The sequence below is a fragment of the Mesoplodon mirus genome (genome assembly GCF_964341445.2).
Source record: "Mesoplodon mirus genome assembly, chromosome: 14".
In the NCBI taxonomy this organism is placed as follows: domain Eukaryota; kingdom Metazoa; phylum Chordata; class Mammalia; order Artiodactyla; family Ziphiidae; genus Mesoplodon; species Mesoplodon mirus.
In genome coordinates, this window is record NC_138990.1 from 1,544,589 (window position 1) to 1,557,255 (window position 12,667).

At 47.4% G+C, this 12,667-nt stretch overlaps 1 protein-coding gene and 1 pseudogene across 4 annotated transcripts in view; one reads left to right on the forward strand and one right to left on the reverse strand.

The window, feature by feature from the left end:
* Positions 1-1,444: 1,444 nt before the first annotated feature.
* On the reverse strand, positions 1,445-3,883 carry LOC309815918 (annotated as a pseudogene). Its single transcript has 3 exons — positions 3,861-3,883; positions 3,426-3,716; positions 1,445-2,084 (listed from the first exon to the last, which is right to left on the reverse strand). The product of its transcript is annotated as an uncharacterized misc_RNA (transcript).
* DCTN1 (dynactin subunit 1) overlaps positions 3,228-12,667 on the forward strand; it is a 30,166-nt gene continuing 20,726 nt past the window's right edge. Inside the window, exon 1 of one of the 3 annotated variants that reach the window (XM_082643069.1) lies at positions 3,228-3,385. The gene's annotated coding sequence lies outside the window, so the exon portion shown is untranslated. Of the gene's footprint in view, positions 3,386-3,470; positions 3,494-3,769; positions 3,792-12,667 lie in introns of those variants that run through there. The other 2 variants (XM_082643071.1, XM_082643070.1) reach the window with 2 other exon arrangements.

A 12,667-nucleotide genomic window follows, 5' to 3' on the forward strand; every position in this document is an offset into this window, starting at 1 on the left:
ATGGAATCTCATCTCTTTTCCCTGCTCTTTTGCAGAACATGTCTAACTGTGAGATTGTATAATAATTGAGTGAGCCATTCAGGGGCCATTGTTCTTCTGATCCTAACATATATTGGGTCCACACCCTATTACAATAGTACATCATGTCTTTCTTAGTCATAGGCTCACGGCTATGTTTTGCCCATTTATATAATATATTCCCCAAAGGGCTCTCCTTTAGGATAGATGGAGTATTTTCCACTTTTAAAAGTTTGGTGACACCAAGACACAGAAGATGCCAACAAATTCCAACATAAAAGGCACAAATTCCAGCATCGATGCACACAAAACCAAGACAAAACCAACGAACTAGTTCCCAGATCGGGTAGACTTACCCTACAAAACCAATGAACTAGTTCCCAGGGAACCAGTTCCCAGAATCGGGCAGAGTCCAACAACAGTTCCCCCCTCCAGCAGGGTACCCCAACCAGATTGGCTTGTCCTGTAAAGGAAAAGCCCAGATTGAGGGGGGAATATGTTCCTGGCGTGCACGCTGGAGCGACTTACCCTCCAAATCGAATCGAGTCCATTGACTCATAGCACCAAATTGAAGTTTGTCGGTTCCTTGCTTCAATTGCCAAGTGCTGGGATAGCCAGTGCCGCTTCAGGGAGTTTTGAAGGGAAGATCCTCAGGACAAACGGTCCTGGCAGCTGCTAGGCCCTTGCCTCAATATTCCCTGACCAGGGCTGGCTAGACACGAGCAAGGCTCCTGGTTGGCTCGCTAAATTTGTTGCCGAGTCCAAGCTCGCTCGGCTCTCCGCACGACAGGCCAATGAATCGGAGATGAGGTGTTGAGGTAAGGAAGACGACTTTATCCGAGAAGATGGCAGACTAGCGTCTCTGATAAACCATCTTATCTGGGTCTGGATGCCAGTTTCTTTTATAGAATCAGAGAGGGAGAGGCGGTGAGGAAGTAAAGTAAAAGGGCCGTCGGTCTTGCAAAACATCTCCTGGAATGACCAGCCTCAGTGAGGGGATGTGTTAGTTTCTTTTTTCGTGCAGCCATTCACAGGTGGGCAGGGTTTCCTGAGGCAGGCCATTATGTACGATTATAGTAACAAAAGCAACGAAAATCAAAGGTTAAAGTCAAAGAAACAGATCCAATGTGGAGTCCGATTTAGCTCTTACCTGTCACACACTTAAAAAATGAGATGAAGTGGGATTCCCTCCTTTTTTTTTTTTTTTTGTAAGAGCATTTGTGTTTAAACTTCTTTGGTGTTCTTTTATTAATTAATTTATTTATTTTTGCTGTGTTGGGTCTTCGTTTCTGTGCGAGGGCTTTCTCTAGTTGTGGCAAGCGGGGGCCACTGTTCACTGCGGTGCGCGGGCCTCTCACTATCGCGGCCTCTCCCGTTGCGGACCACAGGCTCCAGATGCACAGGCTCAGTAGTTGTGGCTCACGGTCCTAGCTGCTCCGTGGTATATGGGATCCTCCCAGACCAGGGCTCGAACCCGTGTCCCCTGCATTAGCAGGCAGACTCTCAACCACTGCGCCACCAGGGAAGCCCCTGCCTCCTTTTAAAAAATGTTTTTAGAGCTACTAAAAAACTTGCATTTACACAATAGTTGATAAAAATATTCCTCTGGATTGTACAAGAAGGGAGACAGGGACCACTGATAGGACCGGGTGTTTGATATTAATCAGACTTGGCTTCTTTCTTTCCTGCTTCATCAGAGGCTGGCCTCTCCTCATTTTTATTTTCTCTGTTTTCTGCAGGTAAGCCTTCTTTAGTCTCTTGGTGAGCCACTTCAGCCTGTTTTCCCTTTGCTCCATTTTCCCCTTTGTTTGCACTTTTTTGCCTGAAGATTTATCCTTTCCTTCCACCTTTTTGGCTTCGTTTCCACTTTTGCAGAAGCTGTTTTAGCCAACAACATCGCTGGTCTCCTCTTGGGCTCCTCCTTCTCTGCCCCCTCGTCAGAGCTGACCTTCCTCTTGGGCACCTTGGCAGCCGAGCGGGCGCGTGCTGGGTGCCTGCGGGCCACAGCATGCCACGAATCTTCGCGAAGCTGGGTTGCCTGGCCATGATGCCAAAATCTTGGTTTTCTGTGCACCAATGCCAAAAAGAAATACGGAGACGGAGTTTTGGAGGAAGGAGGAAAGTAGCTTTATTCTTTGCTAGGCAAAAGGGGGAACACAGCAGGCTAGAGCCTCAAGACCTGTGCCCCCCCTACCCCCACAGGGAAAGGTTTTTATAGCTTGGGGCTCTGGTCTGGGGTAGGTGATAAGGCTCAAAGTAATTAAGGTCTTGCATTTCTTTTCTTCTGCAAATTCATGGCCAAAGCTGGCGTCAGGCAGCTCAGCAACCGGGTCTGGTGTCCCTGAAGTTATCAGCTGTGACCTTCTTTCTGAAATGAAGTGCTGCAAGGGTGTGTAGGAGACTTTGCTAAGGACCAGTCTAGCTACACGTGTTTATGAGTAGTAACAGCTAAAGAATAACCAAGATTGCTTAACACTTTCAGGCCTGGTTATGCTGTTTCCCCAACCTGCTCATTGTTTACTTTTTTTCCTTGTTTATCCAAAAAGAAAAGTCTCATTTCTATTTTTACTGCAACAAATAGCCCACTGCTAGTTCATTCCCTCCACGACAATGAAGGAAGGGAAATGGGCCTTGCTTTCTGGTCTGGCTGAGGATAAACTTCAGTTTTGCTCCATTTGACAAGCACCAGCTGTCCAGTCCAGGGGCCCATCTATCTCCTACTTCAGCCGCTGCCACTCCTACCACCCATGTTTTCTTTTTCTTTTAACGAAAGAATGCCAAAGTCCATTACGTAAATTTGCAAAAGGGCATGAGAATGCCTGAATCCCCATAGGATGGATAATACTGAAAGGCAGCAAATTTTAATTTTTTCCTCAAGCTACCTGACGAAAGACGGTTTACCAGTATTGTTTTAATTAACAGCTTAGCACTCAAAAGCGTAGCCACCCTCTGGGGGAGCCCTTTGCCCAACGCAGAGGACTCCTCGGGCTCCTCTCTGGGCTGTCTACCCTCTGCCTGCGGAGGTCGCTGGCCACCGCTCGCCTCTCTCCTGTGGTCCTAATCGGCTTCCCGTGTACAGTGCGCACGCGCGTAGTTCGCTCCAGGTGTCCAGCTTTGTGCCTGATTGAAGTCTTCTCGGCCGCGCTCAGCGCGCGGTATTTAACCCGGACTGGTCTTCGGGGAAGAGTAGCGTGTTCCCCCGACCCAGAGCGCCTCTGGGCTTCAGCGGCTAGAGGGCCTGGGACGGGCCTGCAGGGGTCGGGCGGCACGGCGGGCAGCCCATGAGGGCGGGGCGGGCCCCTGCTAGGGCTTGGGCGTCGGTCGTCGGTAGGGCCCGGAGCCGGGCGCGGAGCCCCTGACAGGACAGGTACGGAGGCGGCGACCCTGGAAACTGCCTCCTCCCCCACCGTGTTCGCGAGGCTCCTGGCTGTGCTCTGGGGGCTCGGCGCTCGCCTAGGGCGCGGCCGGGAGCCCGGTGTGCGGGGCGGGGCGGGGGTCGGCAGGGGTGGGCCGCGGCGGGGGTGGGCGCCCCCCGGGTCTGGGCTGGTCCGACCCCCCTGAGCTCTTCATCCTGCTGGTGTGGTGTTCTCCCGGGGTCGAGTGATGGCGTCTCCGAATTCCTCCAGAACTGCAAGGGCTCCCGTCCTTTCCTGGGAGCATCCGAGGCACACCTGAACCCACTCCGAGCTACAGGTTTCCTGTGGGGCACACGGTGGAGAAGTTGTGTCAAACAGAAAAACAAACAAACAAACAAAAAACCAAGCGGACTCAAGGTGGGGGCCCGGATGTGCGGTTGGTGTCAGTCTCCCGTTCCTGGCGTCCGCCTTAACTGGCAGGCTCACCCTGGAGCAGTCGTCTTGCGCATCCCCGCAGCTAAATCACACAGATGACGAGCTCCGCTATTTGTAAGAGGCGGTGATTTAGAAACGTACCCTCACGTATCACAGTGTGGAGAGCAGCACGCCCGTCGCGACCACTTACTAATCCAGCATGCGTAAGGTGCTGGGAGTCAGGGAGCTCTGAGGCGGAGATGGAAGTTCTTTAGCTAACGGATGGGCGAAGCCCAAGGCCCGGGGGTGTTAGCGATAGTAGTTAAGGATAACTTTTTTCAAAGACATTTTGTGCTCAAATGCGTTCAGAAACTTCATGGTTAAAGTTTTCTCTCCTACAGAATATTTTGGAACTTTAAGTATGCTGCTGCTATTATTTATCACGAATTTCCTACTGGGAGTGTAGTATGGAGAGTTTCCCAAATTTGAATGGAAAATACTGTTTTTCTCGGGTGTTACCTCCGTGTAACACATGAAACAGTTTGGGAGATGGAGTTCCAGAATTAGAAACTCAAGGTTTGGAAGGGGCAGTGTAGGTCAGTGCTTTTTGAACTTTAATGCTACATACACAAAGTCTGTTAAAGTACAGATTTCGGTTAGTTCTGTATTTTTAACAAGTTCCCGGGTGATGCCGATGCTGCCGGTCCATGGACCACACACACTTCGAGGAGCAAGGGTTTTCACTGGATAGAAAGAGACCATGTTCTTCTGTTGCCTGCTCTCCAGAGCAAGCTGTGCTGCCTTGAATGATCACTTCCCCTGTCCAGACCTACAAAATAGGAGACTGGACTAGAAGATCTCTCAGGTTTCCTTCAGACCTAAAATGTGGTGATTCTAGTCCAGTTACCCGTGTGATAGTTGAATTACATCTAAAATATCCTTGCCCTATGGCCAGTTTGAGCTTGAACATTTCTAGTAATGGGGAATTTACTGCATGTAAGGCGTCCCATTTCATCGTGGGATAGCTCAATAAGGAAGCTTTTCATAGTGCTAAAATACATCTCTATAATTTCCATCCTGTTGGTCCTAGGTTATCTCTTAGAATCAAACAGAAAAAAAAAGTATAATCCCTCTTTAAAAGATGACTCTTGGGAATTCCCTGGCAGTCCAGTGGTTAGGACTTGGTGCTTTCACTGCCAGGCCCTGGGTTCAATCCCTGGTCAGGGAACTCAGATCCCACAAGCTGCGTGGCATGGTGGAAAAAAAAAAAGAAAAAAAGACTCTTAAAGTGTGAGATGACAGTGTATCTACCAAGTTTTCCCCAAACTGAATTATCCTTTATTCTTCCAGGACATTGTTTCAAATCTGTCTCTTCAATGTAGTCCTTCTGTGTGGAGTGGAGTGGGGCTGTAGCTGGACTTTGAAGGATGGGCGGGGCTTGCAAAACTAGGGGAAGCGTCCTAAGCAGCTGACAGTGGTCCAGAGATGACACTGCGTACGTCAGATCCAGAGTTGTTTGATTCTGGAGAATCAGAAGAAATTTCATAAGAAATGGTATGTCAGTGAAACGTTTTGGGCAAAGCAGTGTTTTAGAGTGTGTAGTTGTCTTACTGTGGTGTATAATGTGGTTGGAAATGGGGAAGCAGAGAGGCAGGGAGCCAGATATGCTTCACATATCAGTACAGAGGGCTTAGGTTGATGATAATAGTAATGCCTTCTATTTACGTATAACATTTAACAGATTACAGAACCTTTCACAGACAACCTTTTCCTGTGAGGTAGGCAGAGCAGCTGTTACCCAGTTTTAGAGATGAGGCACCAAAGAGAGTAAATGATTTGCCTTGATTCTCAAAGCTGTTACATGGCAAACCAAAGCGATGGCAGTGGTAATGGAAGAGAAAGGAAGAATGCAGGAGGCAATACTGAGGAAGAATTGATAAGTTGGGCCTGGATGCACATGAGGGTACAAAGGAAAAGAAGTTGTCAGGGAGGAATCGGAATAGTTGGGAAAATCATAACACACGATCGACAACTGCCATAGGTTGTACTTGCTCAGATGTGTCATCGTCGTTGGCTGTTTGGAGTGTTAGGTCGGGAGGGATTGTGTCAGAGGATTCCTAGGTTGTTTAGCCTGTCCGTTGGTACTGGGTGGTGTGTGGGCCTTGGGTTAGCTGTCCTATACCAAGGGAATTGAGAACTGGATCCTCAGTGTCCCCTGAGAAGGTAGATGCTGAGCAATTGACTGATTCAAATCTATCTTAGGGTCCTTGCCCTCCAGGAGTCTCTGAATTTTGTTTTATATAATTTTTCTTTTGAAGTTCCAGCTAATATTAGTTGTACTTGGCTGATGGACAAATTGGCTAGCCAGTCTGACCTCCCCAAGCTCCCACATATCCACTGAGGGTTTCACTGAAGCAGAGACTGGACCCTTGTCACTCCCGAAGCCACACTAAAGCTATTTTCCCAGAAGATCTGCACTTCCCCTAGAGCCTAGAGGTGTCTCCCTCTCCCTCTCTCCCTCTCCCTCTCCCTCTCTCCCTCTCCCTCCCCCTCCCTCCCCCTCCCTCCCTCTCTCTCTCTCTCTCTCTCTCTCTCTCTCTCTCTCTCTCTCTCTCTCTCGTCCTTTTACCCTGGAAGCATATGAGGTTGAAATTTATTATCACTACCAAATTCCATTGGACCTGGAGCTGTCCCTGCACTTTTACTTTCTTAGGCTCCTATCTGGTGAGCAAAGAGCTACATCTCTTGGGGTGTATGTGTGCCTGACTGTTGTACTTCCCCCATGGTGTCTCTGGGAAACGTGTCAGAACCAACTTATATCCCTAGAGCCTGGTGTTGGTATAGGCTTCTATTCAACATTGAGTGTCTTCTGTTTTCAGTGCTTAGGATACTGAGATGATTAAAAATTCTGTGCCCTGGAGGAATTCACGATGGGATAAGGGAGATATTGTAAGTGAAATGCGATCTTGTAATAGAGTTATTTCCAAAGTGTTGTGTGAGGGCAGAGGAGGAAATGGCTAGCTCCACACGGAGACATCAGGGGAACATTCAGGAAAGAGGTGACAAGTACAGTCTTGAAGACGAAGAGAGAGACTTGGTGACGTTTGCAACATTTGCAGAGGCGTAAGATAGATAGATCCAAGTGGCTGGAATCTAAGAGAACTTTGGGATCAAAGGAGAGGTGATTGATGAGATTAGATTCATAATGAGGCCAGGCTTTTAATGGCCTGTAGTTTTGTTCTTAGATTCAATTTTGTGGGAGGAAAGCCACTGGAGGTTTTTAGGCAGGGAGGTGATGTGGTTATATTTTGGAAAGCTAATTGTGGAAATAGACTGAAAGGGGAGAATCTGGATCCAGGACATCAGGAGACTCTTGTGGTAACCTGGGCTTGGCTTCAGGCTGAATTAAGTATTAGTGGGGATGGGAAGGAGGGGATAGATTGGAGATTGTAGAGACAGAGTTCCCCTGACGTAATGACTAATTAATTGGTTGTTGAGAACAAGAGAGAGAGGGAGTTGTTGAGGATGACTCAGTTTTCTATTTTGGATTGATGGTGGTACCAGTAGTAAAGGGGGAGTATAGACGAGGAACATTTGCTGGGGGAAGCTTCCGTGTGTTTTGGGTCATGTTGAATTTGGGCGTCTGTGGCGCTTAGCAGATAGGTGGAAATGTGGGTCTGGAGTTCAGAAGAGAGTCTGTGTCTAGGGGTGGTAGATGTAAGTGGTAGTTGATGCTGTTGGGATGGACGAGCCTAGCCATGCTTATAGAAGACTGAAGATAACAGAGGAGATGACAGGGGTTGGTGGGCAAGGTGAGAGAGAATGCTGTCCAGGGAGCTACAGAGGAAGAAGTTGCAGGAAGAGAATCAGCAGCCTCTGTTGCTACAGCGAGGTCCAGTAGGAGGAGCTTGGAAAGTGTACTTTGAGATTGGGCAGGTAGGAGATTGTGGTCACCAGGGCTCTTTTATTTTTTTAGTGTGAGCGGCTGGATGGGAGCCAGGTGGGTTGAAGAGTGGATGGGAAGTGAGGATAGGGAGGATGCACTCACTTTGGGTAGTTTGGGAAGGAAGATGGTGGCAGCTTGTGGAGGAGTAGCAGAGACTAGAGACAGATTTTCCTAGAATAGAAGTCTTGAGCACGGGTTATCTGATGATGTGTAAGAGCCCGTAGAGAGGTTGCATTTGAAGGCACAAGGGAAATGATGATTGCACAGGAGGGTGGAGGGCTGTCTCTGAGAAGGAGACATCATTTCTTTTGAAGAGGAATGACAGAAGAAAGGAAAAGGATGTAGGAAGAAAGAGGCAATGATGGACACAGCTAAACTTGCAAAGGAATTCTTATCTAATGGGTTCAATTTCCTTTCTCAGCAAGGTTATCCGCTGAGGGGTGGGGGTCCTGGTGTGGGCTCGGATAGGAGCAGGGACTTGACAGTGGTAAGGGAAACCTGAAACTGTCCAGAGAGGGAAGGGAAAGACAGCAGAGTTGAGATATGCTCCCAGAACATGGAGTGCCCTCCGAGCTTGAGTCCTTCACTGGAGGCCTCTCTTTCCTCTTCTTCATAATAATTATGGCTGACTTTTATTGAGTGCTTCATACCAGGCACTCTTCTAAGTGCTTTTCAGGCATTCTCACGTGATTCTGACAACAGCCCTGTTAGAAAGGTATTGTTAGTATCTATGTTTTACAGAAGGAGAAATTGAGGCATGGAGTATTACTTACACTTAGTACAACTTATGTCTGATGAATCTCTTACCTCTGCAGAAATGGCATTCCTTCCTTGAAGCATCAGAGAAAGGCAGAAATTTAATCCCAACTCCCAGTTTCTGGTCCTTGAGGGGCTGGAGTTTAGGGCTGCTAAGGAGGGCCAGTCTGTGGGTATGATAGCGGCCTGGGTGAGCAGGGTGGTGGGGTCAGGGTTGCTGCTGTATTTTTACAACTACATACAGAATTCTGAAATCCTGGTGTGATTTCCCAGCAACCTGACTAGAAAGACAAGTGACTGATAATGATTTGTTAGGTACTGCAGGCTGAGACCATGTCAATTGAGATGGTGAATAAGAAAAGAGATCTTGTCTCAGTCAGCCAGGAAAAGAATTTTTACTGCCAGTTATGGGACGAGGCAGACCTATGACCTTACGTAATCGCATAGATTATTAACACTCACCTTTGTTTTCCCCGTTGGTGGGATAGATAGAATTTGTAGGTAAGGGGCGCACCTGACTTGAGTGAAAGGGGAGAGTGATGAGATGGCATGGGTGGAAGAGAAATGGACTTACCTTTTCCTGCTGCAGCCACTGGAGCATCATTTCTGTGTCCTTCCTCTTGAGGTTGCCATGGATACGCCTTTGCGTCGTGACTTGAGGAGACTGATTCCCATTATGATCAGATGATGACGTGGATTTAAAAAGAGAAAGGACAGAATGCTCTGCTTTTGGGGAGTGGCCGGTGAGCTGCCCAAAAGGCAGAGCCCAGCACAGCCGAGGTGGCTGTGGCTTTGTTGGCTGCTTTGGCTTTTGCTGAAGTTGTGAAATGGTGCATCTCTCTCTTTAGAGCGCAGGCTCAGGGTTCCCTGTCTGCAGGGTCCTAGTGCCAGGGACTTGCTGGTTGATCATGGGGAGAAAGCAGCAGGAACTTCGAGTAGGCTATTAAGTGGGACTGCTGCGAGCTCTGGGAGGGTTGCAATTCTTTTTCTTTTCAAAGAATAGTGTATGTATGTATGCATGTATGTATGTATGTATGTGTGTGTGTATGTGTGTGTGTATGTGTGTATGTATGTATGTATGTATGTATGTATGTATGTATGTATGTATTGGCTGCTTTGGGTCTTTGTTGCTGCCCGTGGGCTTTCTCTAGTTGCAGCGAGTGGGGGCTACTGTTGCGTTGTGCGGGCTTCTCATTGCGGTGGCTTCTCTTGTTGCGGAGCACAGGCTTTAGGTGTGCAGGCTTCAGTAGTTGTGGCAACGGGCTTAGTTGCTCCACAGCATGTGGGATCTTCCTAGACCAGGGATCAAACCTGTGTCCCCTGCGTTGGCAGGTGGATTCTTAACCACTGCGCCACCAGGGAAGTCCCGGCTTGCAATTCTTGAGTACCAGGCTGCACTCAAGTGCTTGTTGCCTTCCTGCAGAAGTGCCTTCATTGAGGATAAGTGAGGCATATTGTGTAGCTTTCCTTCCTGGCTCTTGGAGGTCTGGGCCCTTTGGAGGTGGGCCTGGTAGTCACTGGGTATTCCTAGGGGAGGGGGATATCCTGGGAGGGGGTAGACCTGTATTCAGTTTGAGAGTGGGCTACAGAAATTTCTGGGGATAATGAAGAGCTGGAGAGGTAAAAACAAATTCTATTTAGGGTCTAGGTCCTATCTGTGTGAGATCTGCAAGGCAGATACTGGAGTAGGACCTAGGAACACAAGGCTCTGTTTATCTTCTTTCTGGGTTCCTGTGCATATCTGGAATCCGGCCTTCCAAGCTTCCAGTAGCTGAGCTTCTATTCCCCTCTCCTTTCCTGACTCCTGAGGGACTTATATCCACACATATCCCTCCCCTTCTAGTGCTTTTAGAGATGTACAGCTTCACCCTAGTTATAAGAAAATCTGTATCTTGCTGATTACCTTTATGTTTCATTTTATCTCTTTGCAACCAAATCGAAATACCCCGTGCCTAATGCAGTTCAGTTCAAGTGTGTGGACCCTGCTGTCAGACTGCCTGGATTTCAAACCTCTACAAGTCGGATCAGAGAAAGCAAACAGTTGGGTTAGCCCAGGATCAAGGTTTGGTGAGGTGTGACAAGAGGAGGTCAGGGGCATAAAGGCTGCTGGGGTACCAGTAAAAGCAAGGTTGACACGGTGCAGGCTGGGTGCCAAGGAGGCTTTTCCTCCTGAATTCCTAACAATCCACTTCTTTTCCTGTCATTTCTGAATGTTCTCCAAGACCACTGGTGATCTATTATCAGACACAGATTTCTTTCCCTCCTCTCTTTGCATTTTCCTAGACTTTTTATTAGTATTTAATATCATTGGGGAGGAAAATGGATTAGAAATCAGGGAGTATCTGTCTTCTGGCTGAGGTAGCATGTACCTCAGAGCTGTCCTGTGTGACATGGGGTGAGGCCCAATGGTGCTGTTGAAGGACCACCTACCTGTACAGCTGGTCAGATGTGCCCCACTTCCTACTCACATGGGCCCCGCTGGCTATGAGACTTAGGTGAGTTGTTGGACTTCTGAGACTCAATTCTGTCACCTGTAGAATGGAGATCGTGGAATCCGTGTTGTCTGCATCACAGGTTCGTTTTGGAAGGAGATCGTGAAGTACACGTGTTAGTGGTCACAGTTAAATTGGCCTCTGAGAAGGCCCTGTGACTTATTTTCTCTCTCTTAACATGTTCAGTTTCCCGTCCCAATTCTGTTGTTATCAGTCATCACTCTCCCATTATTCCTGCTTGAAAACTCCCAAGTTTATTCATTCCTTTACTTATCCATGCATTCATTCATCCACCCATTTATTCATGCTAGGTTTGAGTTCCTACCGTGTGCAGTTGTCATTGATGTACCCTCTCGGTAATGATGAAGACAATATCTACAATTTGTTGAACACACATTCTGTGCTCAGCACTGTACCAAATGCTTTACTTCAGTCTTATTTAATCCTCACAACATCCCTGTGAGGTAGGTATTATTTCCCCCTTTTTTCAGTTGAGGTAACCAGGGCTCTGAAAATATCTTACCTCATACACATGAGGAAATAGGAGAACCAACGCTGTACCCAGGTCTGTCCATCTCCAGAGCCCATACAGGCCTGCTGCTTCTTTCCCCATGTCTGATCTCTCATAGGGCCTTCTCGGAGCTTTCTTGTACTGTCTCTGAATTGGTCCATTTCCTCTTCCCTCTCTTTTTCTCTCATGAGCCTGGCTCAGACCCCCTCACCCCTTGCTCATTACTGCCGTAGCCTCCTTGCTGTGTTCCCTGTCTTTATCACGTTGCTCCTGCCTCCACTCCATTCTGCTCTCTGCCACCTGTTTGATCTTCCTAAAATAGTTTGCATTATGCCAGTCTCCTGCTCAGGAAGAGACGGGCTTCCTGTTGTTATTGGATCCAATTCATCTATCTCTACATGATGTTAAATTCCCTGACTATCCATATTTACCTTCTAATACATCTCAAGATCAGTGTCAATTCATTCAATAAATATTTGACTTCATGAGCTAAGATGGGATCATAAAGAGGAAAAGCTGAGGAGTCTGCTTTAAAAGGCTTGTAGTTTGATAGGAGAACTCATCAGAATTCACTAGTTCAGCCAAGCTAGTCATCTTTAACTTTCCCAGTCAAGCAAAATTATTTCTGTCTCTACTCATACTGTACTCACAAATTACAATGTTTGTAGGCTTTTCCTCTCCACATATCCAAACGAAAACCTCATGATTCAAGGGATGATCAAGTATCCCTTTTCTTTTTAGCTACCTTTTTCCTCTCCGTAATTCCTTATAATATTAAACTAAATATTAAACTAAAATGTTTAGTTTAGTTTAATACCTACACAGCTTCTGCATTTGTTTGCAGAGCACGTTTATGTGCTTTATCTTATTTGAGCATTAATGTAGCTATGGCAGGTGATTGTCCCATGTTATAGAAAAAACAGCATCTAAGAAGTGAGGTGACTATAGACACTTGTGTGGCTGGTGAGCTGTGATGTTCCTGGATGTGCGCCCTTTTGAGTCTTTGAAGGTTGTGTGGTCCAGAGGAAGAGCACGGCTTTGGAAGCCTAGAAATATGTGTGGTATATCAGTGAGGAGAGTAAAAAGTGCAGAGGGTTCTGGTTCAGGCTTGGGTTCCAGTTACGGCTCCACTCCTTGTCTTCTGTGTGACTTCAGGGAAGTCGCTCAGTTCTCT